The sequence below is a fragment of the Scardinius erythrophthalmus genome, assembly GCF_964197995.2.
Source record: "Scardinius erythrophthalmus genome assembly, chromosome: 12".
Taxonomy (NCBI): Eukaryota; Metazoa; Chordata; class Actinopteri; order Cypriniformes; family Leuciscidae; genus Scardinius; species Scardinius erythrophthalmus.
This window is the reverse complement of record NC_138232.1, coordinates 29192125-29204718: the sequence shown is the minus strand read 5'-3', so window position 1 is coordinate 29204718 and position 12594 is coordinate 29192125. Positions and strand designations below refer to the sequence as shown.

The 12594-nt window shown below is 40.3% G+C and overlaps 1 long non-coding RNA gene across 1 annotated transcript in view; it reads left to right on the top strand.

The window, feature by feature from the left end:
• Window positions 1-2252: 2252 nt before the first annotated feature.
• Window positions 2253-12594, top strand: part of LOC308699976 — a 116299-nt gene continuing 105957 nt past the window's right edge. Inside the window, exon 1 of the long non-coding RNA XR_014031253.1 lies at window positions 2253-2362. This is a non-coding gene — a long non-coding RNA (uncharacterized lncRNA). The remainder of the gene's footprint in view (window positions 2363-12594) is intronic.

Below are 12594 nucleotides of genomic sequence, written 5' to 3'. Positions count from 1 at the left end.
CCGCTCTTCCGAAGAGGGCTAGACGAGAGCGGCAAAGCTTCCCCAAAGCGGCATCGATGCAGTGCGAGTTCCCTTTCGAAAGGGAACAAGTGCTAAGCACATACAACACTGGACCATGGGGGAGAATAGGTGAGGAACTTAAATACTCAATGGTAATGAACATAATGACAAACAGCTGTGATGATTAATGAGTGTCCATGGAAACTGATGAGTGGTTGGTGTCACATTATTAAATAAAAGAGATCAGGCCCATTGAACGTGTTTACTTGTCATTCTTTTATTGCTAAACCCCCTCACACAAAAGCTGGTTCCTCCAGCCCCTCCCAGCCTCTGTCTCTTAAAGAGGTCCATAACAAACACATAATAATCACACCACAGAGGTAAACTTGAAAAAAGGAAACAGGGAACTGATGAATATAAACTAAAAGTCCATGAAAATGAATCTAAGGGAATGTTTACACAATTGTCAAAATCCCCATTCACACGGATCCGCGAAAACAACTAAAAACGCTGTATTCTGCTGTCAGGCCATTAGATGGTGAAAAAACACTAGCCTATAGACTAAACACGTAATATGAAGGTGCAAGACGTCTTCAGAGATTTGCGTTTTTGTTGTTTAAACTCGTTTTCAAAAGTTTGCGTTTTAAGGAACCCAAAATGCTGTTGTGTAAACGAACGGCTAAAATGCATAAAAAGTTTTATGTTTTTAGTTGAAAACGGTGTCGTGTAAACGGCCTCTAATGGCGCTTTTCCACTGCATGGTACGGCTCGGTTCAGCTTGGTACGGTTCGAATCGGCGCTGAACGGTTCGGCTCGCTTCGCTTTTCCACTGCGTGGTACGACTCGACTCGGTACGGCACGGTTCGCTTTAGCTCGGTTGCTTTTCCACTGCAGTTAGTACCGCTTCAAAGTGGGTGGGACTGATCGTTATAGTTGCCGTCTCTACTGCCATGACATCATCATATTAAATGCGAATTTTTCATTCCATGTTGCCCCATCCGCTCCTCGGCAACCAACGAGAGATGCACCTCGTCCACTGACCACGATTCAGCCATTTCTTTTTTTTAAGTTTATACTCTTTTTTTGAAGCAAATACTTTTAAAACAGGTGCTACAGCGTTGGCTGTTGTCTACTGGCTATTTAAATCTAGCGGGTTTAGTGTCTCGTGTTGTAAATACAATGACGCTGGTAGTGATGATTCTGTCTGACCAATCAGTGATCTGCAGTGTTTTCACGTCACATTTTAGTATCGGTACGGTACGCTTGGAACCTCAACAGAACATAATTGTGAAAGCTTAACAGTGATAACAGAAAAATTATGCATTTCGGCTGTTGTTCAGCTGAAAAGTCAGTTCAGTGTTGATTCAGTTCCTTTGTAAAGATAATCAATTAATAAATTAGTTCATTTCATCTATAAAGCAGTTCTACAAAAAAAAAAAAAAAATCATCCAGCTCAGTTCAGTTCTCATACAACAATACAGACAGATCAATAATATTACTGAATATTTATTTATTTATTGAAATGTAAGCACATGGTAGGTAAAGACGCCAATTAAAATGTGGGACCAGGTTTTTGCTACATGCTGGAACAGATTACTGGAAATGTGAAGTGAAATATGAGTTGGGTTTCTGTTGTGTTGTGTTCAAAGGAGCAACCATTATTTATATAGTATAGGCTACACACACACACACACACACACACACACACACACACACACACACACACACACACACACACACACACAGAGAGAGGGACAAGGTAAAACTCTGTTATAAGCCCTACTCTTGGCATTATAATACTTTCATCTATTTCAAATTCAGCCCACTTAAGAAAAAATCTCTGTGCTGTAGGCCTAACTAAGATGTAACTACGCCTATAGCCCAGCAGGTTCCGATGATATACTATAAACTATACTTTTCCTAAACTGAGCTAAACAGAGAAGTTTGCACTATTGCAAAATCAGCTTGGACAATAAGTAAGATAAAGGTCACCTGGACCAGCTCCTTGTTAAAAGTCATGAACAATGAAATAAGTAGCAGTTCTGGTAATTCAGGAGAGTTGCCATTGTACTTATAATTACTGTTAGTCAGATGGAATATAGATCACAAATGGATTTAAAGTGTTGTTTTAACCTTTATGTCAGCCTTTTATTCTTAAACTGACCTCCTTCTTGTTATGTTAAAGGCTGAAAAGTAGAGGAATGTTCAGGAAGTTCACTCAGGAAACAGGAAAATTGTCTGCACACTCCTGCACAACACAGTTATTTATTACTTGAAGAGGTTGTTAAGGTGGTTTATGCTCATAAGTGTTCTCACGGTAATACAGAAAATAGCTGGAGCTGCATTATTATCTTTTATAAAGGTATGTGCATTTTTAAAAGATACCTTTTTTGATTCTCCCAAGAATGTTAACAAACAAATGAGTTACTTTGTTACTAGTGGCAGATCTATATCATGGAAACTTGGGGGGCCAGACAGGGGCCACTTGTTTTATATTAACCTAATTTCAGGATTATTGGAAGTAATTTTACTAGGTCACTTATCACTCTGCAGTCTTTACACATAAGCTAAAATGATTTCAAGTTAATTTATTTGTTTGATAATAATCTTGTATTATAGTGTGATTATGAGCAATGATGACATAACACACTTTTAACATCAACTTTTCTGCACCTGTAAACATACACATACTATTTACTACAAAACAAACTGATAAAAAATATATAATAATCTGCTGCATAATCTTACAAATAGGCCCAACATAAAATGTACTTAGGAAAAACAATTAATCTGTAACATTATCGTGCATGCTCAATTTACAATTTATATACACCCAGCAGAATCTGCAAAATGTTAATAATTTTAACAAGAGGATTTAAAAAAGGGACAATTTTTTTGTACTGCCCTGATGAAGATTTCAAATAACTTATGTTTATTGCCCACAAGACAATATAATATAAAGCAGAAAAAACAATGCCTGTACAAATGTTTACATATGCTTTAAACATGATGCATTAAATTCAGCCATAATTTTGTCTATATGTTAACGTGTGTTATGTGTAATAGCTTCATCAGGGCAGTAAATAAAAACAACATGCAATTTTTATGATCTCTCTTGTTTTGTTAAATTTATAAACTATAAAAATGTATAAAAATAAATAAATAAAATAAACATTTTGTTTGCATGTTATGTTGTAGCCTCATACATCTGGGGCTGTATTCACAAAATATCTTAAGGCTAAAAGTAGCTCCTAACTTGCCGATTTAGGAGAACCTCTCAAAAATAATAGGTGTCAGTCCTGATTTTGGACTCCTAAATTTTTGCTCTAAGAGTAGGCTGTTTTGCAAAAACTAGCTCCTAAATCTGTGAGACATTAGGAGTAGTCAAGAGGACTCCTAAGTCACTAAGACCAAATCACAAATAATCCTAATGGCTGTTGCTGGCAATCCGCCAAAGACAATGTACACCATTGAGACAATAGTGATAGAGTCTGGGTGCTGAACCAATCTTATTTTGCAATACATATTTAGATTTTTAGATTTTCATATACGATAAAATGCCAAAAATAAATCTTTAATAAATAAATAAATAAATAATTTATTACTTGTACTTGTGGCAGTTGCTTTCACGAGTTCACATTTAGGCTACAAATGATTGAATAGGGCAAAAAAAAAATATATAATAGGCTAAGTGTATTTGGCGTGCTGTCCAAGCGGGTTGAGGGCTTCGAGCTCGGAATTTAGCCCAAACCCCAGAGTGCTCCCTCATTTCCCCAGCCAAGAGCGAAGAGTCGGTTGGCGGAGGGATGCAGAAAACTGTCGAGGTAACTAGAGCCCCTTTCACACAGCGCGATGATACCGGCAAATTGCCGGGAAATTGCCAGAACGCCTTCTGTGTGAACGCAAACACGACCCGGTAGGCTATTGACCTAGTAACATTGCCGTGTTCAGTCCCGGAACGCGCGCTGTGTGAACAAAAGCCGTAATAATGCCGTGTCGTGATGACGCTGAAGCCGGTGTTGTGCTGAATTTCGACCCCCGCCAAATTATTACCCCCCTAGCAATGGTAGGTTTAGGATTAATTGTGTGGGAGGGATTAGGATTAGGGGTGGTGTTAGGATTAGGCAATCAGGTACTGACTTCAGCGAGGGGGGTAATAATTTGGCAGGGGGTCGAAATTCGGCACAACACCGGGATGGTTCGCCAGCTAGTGAACAAACGGTAGCCTACGTAATGGGCAAGTTTATGATCGAATCAGAGAAAAAAATGCACAAGCGTGGTTTCTCGAGAGAGAAATCGCAGCTCACAAGCAAACTTAAGACGCTGAGACATTACAAGACATCAATGTCACGTGTCTTTACGGGATTTTTACGGGTTGTGTGTGCTCTGATTCCGGAAAATCACTGGCAGTGTGACTCAAACGAACAAACAAAATCAAACGAACCCGGGTCAAATCCCGGGTCACTTTATCCGTGTATTTTCCGGAATCTCTGTGAGTCGGCTCTCGGCTGTGTATAAATGCCTCCTCTCGAGCTGATTAGTTAGACGGTTTGATCCTCCCGAACTTTATTTATAAAATATAATTTGTCGCTTGAATTCCGTAATCTCTCGAAATGCTGACAATTAGCTGAACATAATTAGTGACACTTTAAAACCTTTATTTGAATATGGCAACATTTTTATTTTAAAACCTTTATTTGAATATGGCAACATGATAGGGCTATACCTCATTCTACAATATTTCTTATGCTGCGTCTCAATTCGCCAACTGATACAACACCCTAAAAGTATACTTTTTTTTTGTGAAGAAAAAGTAGATACTTTTAAGTGTGTAGAAAAAGAGTACACAAGCTTTGGGACATAGGCCTACTGTCACGCCATAAAATGGTGTCTGTCGCTTAATTACATGCATCCTGTCACGTAAACTGACCTGTCAATCATCTTGTCACAGTTAAAATACTCCACATTTAATTTAATTTAATTTAATTTCCTACCAAATCGGAGAGAAATGCAGTAGCACGTTGATCTGCAGTCAGTTCTTTCATTTGGAGAACTTTCCTCATATTACAGGTTTTCTCGATTGCATTTCTTGATTTTTTTTTCTCGAAACATATTTCTTGAAACTATGCCTCGTATTCTCAAAACAGTAAACACAAATCCATAACGTCTCACCAAATTCCCCAAACATCCTATTTTCAGGTCAAAATGAAGCTCTACACTCAAAACCATTCACTCTTGCTGAAAAACCAAACTTTGCCCTTTAGACATCACACACAAGCCCTCACAAACCACACTACAACATAGTCTTAGACACTGGTGCAATAAATTCAAAACAACACTTCCAAAACTGGTAAGTTATGTTGCTTGTGGTTTCCCCCCCCCTCACAAACCTTTTCACATGATGAACACAAAAGACATTTTTATTCATTAATTTACTACACGGTACAACACACACCAAAAAAAAAAAAAAAAAAAAAAAAATGAATTGTTCGGCCTCAGCATCCCATCTCTAGTCTGGGTCAGGCCAGAGAATCTCATCCACATCACAGGCTAAATTGGCCCTAGCCAGGCATGCCTGATCCACCCCTGGCACGCATCTACTGATACGTCTAGGCAGGCTTCTTCCATGGCCTGGAGGAGGTGAACACGCACATAAGGTTCTCGGTCATACACTTTCCACCGCCATGCCGAAAAAAAACTCCTCTATAGGGTTTAGAAAGGGAGAGTATGCAGGCAGAAAGATGTTTGAAAATCTCTGGTTATTGGAAAACCAGTCACGAACCAGAGCAGCGCGATGGAAGCTGACATTATCCCAAAATACAACGTAGTGAGAGTGCTCTGTTTGTGCTGGTTCCCTGTGGTCCAGCTGGAGCATATGCTTTCTTAGACCGTCAAGGAAAGCAAGGAGGAGCATGTTATAGGGTCCTAGAATGGCATGGCGGTGGAGTACCCCTCGTTGGGTGATGGCTGCGCACATATGGCTCATTTCCACTGAGCGGTACGGTACGGTTCGGGTCGGTAAACCATGAATCGGCTAGCGTTTCCACTGCCAACAGTAGCCTTACTTGATAGGCGTGGTGTAGCCTATGCCGGAAAGAAGCGATCGACATCATTTTGGCACGAAGAAGAAAGCGACATAAACATCAATGGATGACATACAGCAGATCTTGTTCTTGCTTCTCGCCATGTTTGTCACAAGAAGCCAAGCGCAGACATTAGGCGTTTCTCAATAGCAAGTACGCAAAGTTCGGACTTGCCAAGTCCAGCTCAAGAGAATGACTCCCGAGGACGCGAGTCCGGTAATTCTGCAAATGGAACAGCGCGTTCTTCAAAGCATCACTCAGCTCGCTCTGCTACTTCGGTTATCTCTGTATGTACATTTTAGGCAACCACAAAACGAAATATGTTATAAAACACCACACTGCCTCTTTACGTTTTCATTTAAAGAAATCTTAAACATTATAGCCTCACAAATGTGGTTCAGGCAACGCGTATGGATTATATTCACTGCATGTAATGTTAGCCTATTTATAACAAAAAAAATAATAATAATAATAATTAACACAACCCTGCCTCTTTTTGTTTAAATTTTAAAAATATTAAACTTATTAATAAGGTTCAGGCAATATGTGCATTTGTACTCTGATTATCTTCACTGTAATAAAATAAAAAAATTACAAAACTAAACCCTGTCTCTTTTTGTTAATTTTCAGTTTTATCAATAATAGCCATTATAAAAGTATAAGTAAAAAGTACAAGAAGCTATACAATAAGAAATAAAGCAAACAATTCAGTCAAACATACAAAGTCAGCGCTTTAGTCTAACGTTACAACGGTAAAGTTAAATAACCTAAAAATATAAAGTTACGAAATTTCACTTAGCCCTCAGTTTGGCCAGGGAACAAATTATAGATTCACAAGACCAAAGATCGCCCGTTAGGTTTACACAAGACAAATTATATCTCGTTTAACCACTACAGAGACGTCAGCGGCAAACGTCAGAAGGACCAGCCGAGGAAAGGCTGTTCCAGGCGGGGTATATGAGCGCCGAGCGCCCGGTGATTGCCTGGATCTCACAACCTGGATCAAATTTTCATAAATCTTTATATATAAATAAACCACATATTTCAGCTTTAAACAACTACATTCTCGCCTGAAAAACTCTTAAAATTACATTTCATGACACAGTAACAGTATTATTATATTTAAACTGTATATTAAAAAATGGCACTTCTTATGTTGTCATTCCCCTTGTAGCACGCGCGAGTGACGATTCTCTGTCAACCAATCAACGTCCTGAAGAGTTTAGCTCCACCCTTTAGTACCGTACCACTGTTCTAGGTACCCCAACGGAAGGGTACCCAAAAAGTGGTACGGTACGGTTCGGCATTTTGGCACCATTCACAACTTTTGACAGTGGAAACGGAAATAAATGCGTACCGTATTGTACCGTACTGTACTGCTCAGTGGAAACGAGCCAATAGTGACATTCCCTCCGTGCTCCTCCTCCTCCTCCACCACCTCGTCTTTCACCACGTCCTCCTCGCCTACCTCATCGTCCACCTCCTCCTCCTCCTCCTCCTCCCCCTCCCCCTCCTCCTCCTCCCCCTCCCCCTCCCCCTCCCCCTCCTCCCCCAAAAATGTTTTGGCCCCTGTTCTCAAATATCGGACTCTTTGCAAAGTTTGCCAGTATTTTTTCATGTTTATATAGTTTGAAACCTCTATTAAAGGGATATTTCACAGCTGGAAAGATGAATGTGTATTTAAATTGGGTCATTTATGTAGTAGAAATCTGAAATTATTTTAGAAGTTGGTGCCTTCTAGACTGAGAAAAGCCAGAAAATGTATTTTTGGCTCATGTGGATGAAAGACAACAACTTCCAGAATGCACTTGCTTTGCTGCCCTATGAGGCCACTCCAAAGCTAACGCCTACCGGTTACAGAGGGCAGTATCGGAAGAAATTATACAACTACGCTACTAGTTGACTCAAAACTGAAAAGACGCTGTTTTATCGTGAGATCCCACCCCCTACGGGCGGGTTGAAAACATGCGGAACTAGCTCCCACTATTGGCTGTAGTCTTTAGCCTCTGGCCAAAATAGCCTCCGATGAAGCAAAATGACAATTTTTGCGTCATCTGAGTTTTTTTATTCAGACACAAAATACAGAAATATCTCGTCTCAAGGGGACCTGAGGGAGGGAAGCATGGTCATTCGAAAATACTACCGGGTCTCTACTGATACAAAGCTTAATGCTAATCAGTAAAGTATCCCTTTAAAACAAATGTCTAAAAGGCAACACCGGACAACTGTGGCGCTTTTCCACTGCATGGTACGGCTCGGTACAGTTCGGCTCGGCACTGCGCGGCATGGTTCGGCTCGCTTCGCTTTTCCACTGCGTGGTACGACTCGGCTCGGCGCGGCACGGCTCAGTTCGCTTTAGCTCTGTTTGCTTTTCCACTGCAGTTAGTACCACTTCACAGTGGGAGGGAATATAGACTGATCGTTATAGTTGCGCGGCCTCTACTGCCATGACATCATCATAAATGCGCCACATTTCAAACGCACAACACAGGAACAGTGGAGCCTATAGAGTCTGTCTTCGTCTTCCTGCCAGCACACGCCTGTGACACCTGGATGCGGGGAGTGGCATGCGATGCAAATCACACTTTCCAATGTAGAATGGCTTGTTTTGTTTCCACTCGAAGGTGATTGGGCTCTCAGGAGAGATTCCAAAACATCAGTTCAGTTCGACGTAATGTTGAACGTGACTGATAGGGAACTATTTGTTTATAGTCACTTGACAAAGGAAAAAAAGTCTCTAGAGGTAAACATTAGGGGTGTAACAATTAGAGCTTAGATTCTCTGCCCGAGCCCGAGCCCGGACTCGACCCGACCCGACCCGCGGGCCGGGTCGGGCCGATATTTCCCGCCACTGTATTCGGGCCGGGTCGGGTCGGGCCCTTGATAGGCTAAAGCACGTTACGTGTCATGCGCAGCGTCTCGTCCACTCTCACTCGCAGTCTCGCACGCGTGACGCATCACACCTGCTGTGCGTGCTGTAGGCTACTATTCTGCTGCTTAAGTGCAACATGGAGCTTGAAGAAGCAAAGAAAAAAATTTAAACAGAAGAAATAACTTTGAGCAAGTTTGGAGGAAAATCGGAGGTATGGAAACATTTTAAACTAGTCGTGCGGAGTGACAATATGTGTTGGCTTTGTCTCGTGCATTAAATGCGGCACGCTGCTCGCCTATGACAGCAAAAAAAAACGGGGACTTCGACGATGAACAGACACATGAAGCAGTCTTGCCATGGCAGAAATTATGATAGTAGTCAGCCTCAGGCCTCAATGTCCTCTTTTGTTACTTTTCCGATCCATTCAATTATTTCTGAATAAACAATGTTTACATGCTTCTTCCTTGTCGCATTATTCATACGATAATTAATAAATGCACGCACATGAACTTGATAAATGTTACAGATATGTTTACTATGCACAAACAAATGCCTTTCCTTTACATGTGCAAAATTCAGAATTAAATGAATGTGCTGCAATTTGTACAAAAAGAGTGTCTGTAGTAACCTACGTGTTTTAGCTATTAAATAAGCACATTTAGTTTCAAGTTTGTTAAGTTTCATTTTGAAGAAAGCTTTTCTTTAAAGTGAATTTCGTTTTGTATAAATTGTATCTTAATTTTAATACATTCCAATTGCCTGGATTTAATACATAAAAAGCAATAGGCCTATAGCAGACAATATAATCATGACATGCAATCGCCGGCGCGTCGCGGTCACTTAGCCTACAGTACACCATTTGAAACTCGTAACACACGCTGTCACCGAATTTACAAATCTTGCTTGTTGCTCACACACATATTATGTTGAAATAACAATATGTTGTAGTAACATTATTAATCTTTAAGAATATTTGATTGAATGCTGAATGTTATGTTTGTTCAATTTAATAAAATTAAAACTTTAATTGTGATAATTAAAATAACTGAATATTTAATATTGAGTGGGCAATTTTTGCTCATTTATTAATAGTATTTATATAATATATATAACTGCGCAGCTCCCCCTGTAGCTTAAATGATCTAGCACAGCAGCACCTGCGTTAAAAAATATTCTGGCGCCGCCCCTGGTTATAACGGCCCACATATGGTCAGGTTTAAATCGGGCTCGGGCTCATAATTACAGTGAATGTGTCGGGCCGGGCCGGGCTCGGACACAACGTGCTCGGGCTCGGGTAGGGTCGGGCTTGATTTGTTGGGCCCGATCTAAGCTCTAGTAACAATACACTCAGCTCACGATTTGATACGTATCACGATACTGGGTTCACGATACGATATGTATCACGATATTTTGAACAAAATTAAAAAATTAAACTGAAAATCAAATAACAGATTTATTTAACATTAACAGATTTATTTAACATTAACAGTGTTCAATAACTGTCTTGTTATACATACAACTTAAAGAATTTACAATACTTCAATATAAATCAAGATTTAGTTTAACCTTCTTTATGTAAAATTAACAATTGACTAGGTGTCACTGACCAATAAAACTGAATTGTATCATGAAATTAGAATTAGGATAGCCCAAGAGAAAACTTCTTTAAGCAGTAAAAGTGCAACATTTTTAAAAATAAATAAACCACCACCAAGTAGTGTCTTGTTCAAGTAATTTCAACACAAACACTTTGGGGTTTGTTTAGATTACTTACAGGTTTTTTTTGCAAGAAAATCAGCATATCTACATTTTCTGGCAGTAGCTGGGATCTTTGTGCATTTACAATATCCCCTGCTGTAGAAAAAACACGTTCACTAGGAACAGAAGTTGCTGGAACTGTGAGGTAAGCCTTGCTGGAACTGTGAGGTAAGAGGTGAAAGAAGTGGGTACATTTGAGCATTTTCTTTCCACCATTTCAGTGGACAGCTAATGAGGGGAATAGAAGTGTCCTTTTTGTACATGTCAATCTCTACTTCTATCCTACTTTTGGACTGGGTGACTGGTGGTTCAGAAAAAGTTGCACCAAAGAGCTCTTCTAGTGCTGTCTTTTTGCTAGGTGGCTGTTCTGGCTCAACTCTGTGTGCTGTATCTCTCTGATCTGCTGCATCAGTGGGATCTCCATCACTGCCACCTCCCTCCTTCGTTTGCTTCACAGTGACAGCCTTAAAATATAATAAATAATTAAGGTATACAAAGTATAGTTTCAGTTACACACACATAAAATGTGTGGAAAAGTAGGTTACACAAACATGCAATTGGAGTGACAAACACACACAAATGCAAATACACTGATTCTCAGACAATTTGTAATGCAGACATACCTGCTGTAACTGGTTTGATTTGTTCTTCAAGCAGTGGAAAACCTCTTCACGTTGTTCAGGGAGTACAACGTGGGGCAATGACCTAAATCTGGGGTCCAAGGCAGTACCCTCTAGCAGATAATCCTGTTCCTCTGTGATTCTGCTTGAGAGGTTTTGCAGGATGGCCGTCTTCATGTTAGCAATAGTTGTGGGGTCTTTCTCGTCCAGTGTCATGCTCTGTTCGATCATGGCTTTCAAGGGCACAATGAGTGACAGCGTGGGGCTCTTTTCGTCAGACAGGACAGTGGTGGCTTTTTTTAGCGGTTTAAGAAGGTTTACGATTTCTTCGGCGTCACTGATGTCAGCGCTATCCATAGTATCGAGTTCAACTTTTTGCGCACCTCTGTGCTCAAGAGGGCTGCCGTTATAGCAGCTTGTTGCTCGAGATAGCGTTCCAGCATCTCCATTGAGCTGTTCCATCGTGTAACAACATCCATGATAAGCTTGTGTGATGCGATCTTAAGCATCTTTTGCTTTGCCGCGAGCACAGCTGTTGTCATGCCATTTTGTGTGCACGTGAGATCCTGATAGGAAATTATGTAATTTCTGCATGAGTGAAAAAAAGCAATCTGCCTCAGTCACCGATTTAACACTATCCACAATCACAAGATTTAAGCAGTGAGCCTTACAATGCACATAAAAGGCATATTTTGCTACCTCCTGAATTCTTGTACAAACACGTAGCCCTGTCCAACGAGGTTACTACGATACTCCAGCCCATGTTTTTCCAAGCATTTTATAATCAGTCTACTTAGACCTGCTGCATCAAGCTGTTCAGCATTCACAAAGTCAAGAAAGCTCTCATTGATGGTACCATTATAATAATACCTCACAACAAAAGACATCTGCTCTTTCTTTTGCAGGTCTTTTGTTTCGTCTGCGATTATGCTGAAGACCTCGCTTTGTTTAACTTCCTTGATTACGTCAAGTTGAACCATCTCTGCAAGCTTTTCTAAAATTTCATTTTGAATGTTCTTACTGGTGTATTTTGCATTCCCATGTGCATTCATGCATTTCTCAATTAATGAACAGGGGCGTGTCTAGAGCATTTTCAGTATGGGGGGCCATGCTGGGGCACTGCCTCCAAACGGGGTGGCCGCAAGTGACCCCCCCAAAAAAGCGAAATTCTACAGTATATTACGTAAATCCTATTGATTTTTTTTTTAACTTGATTACTTACTTGTAAACTTGTAACTTACTTGAAAGTTACTTGTAAACA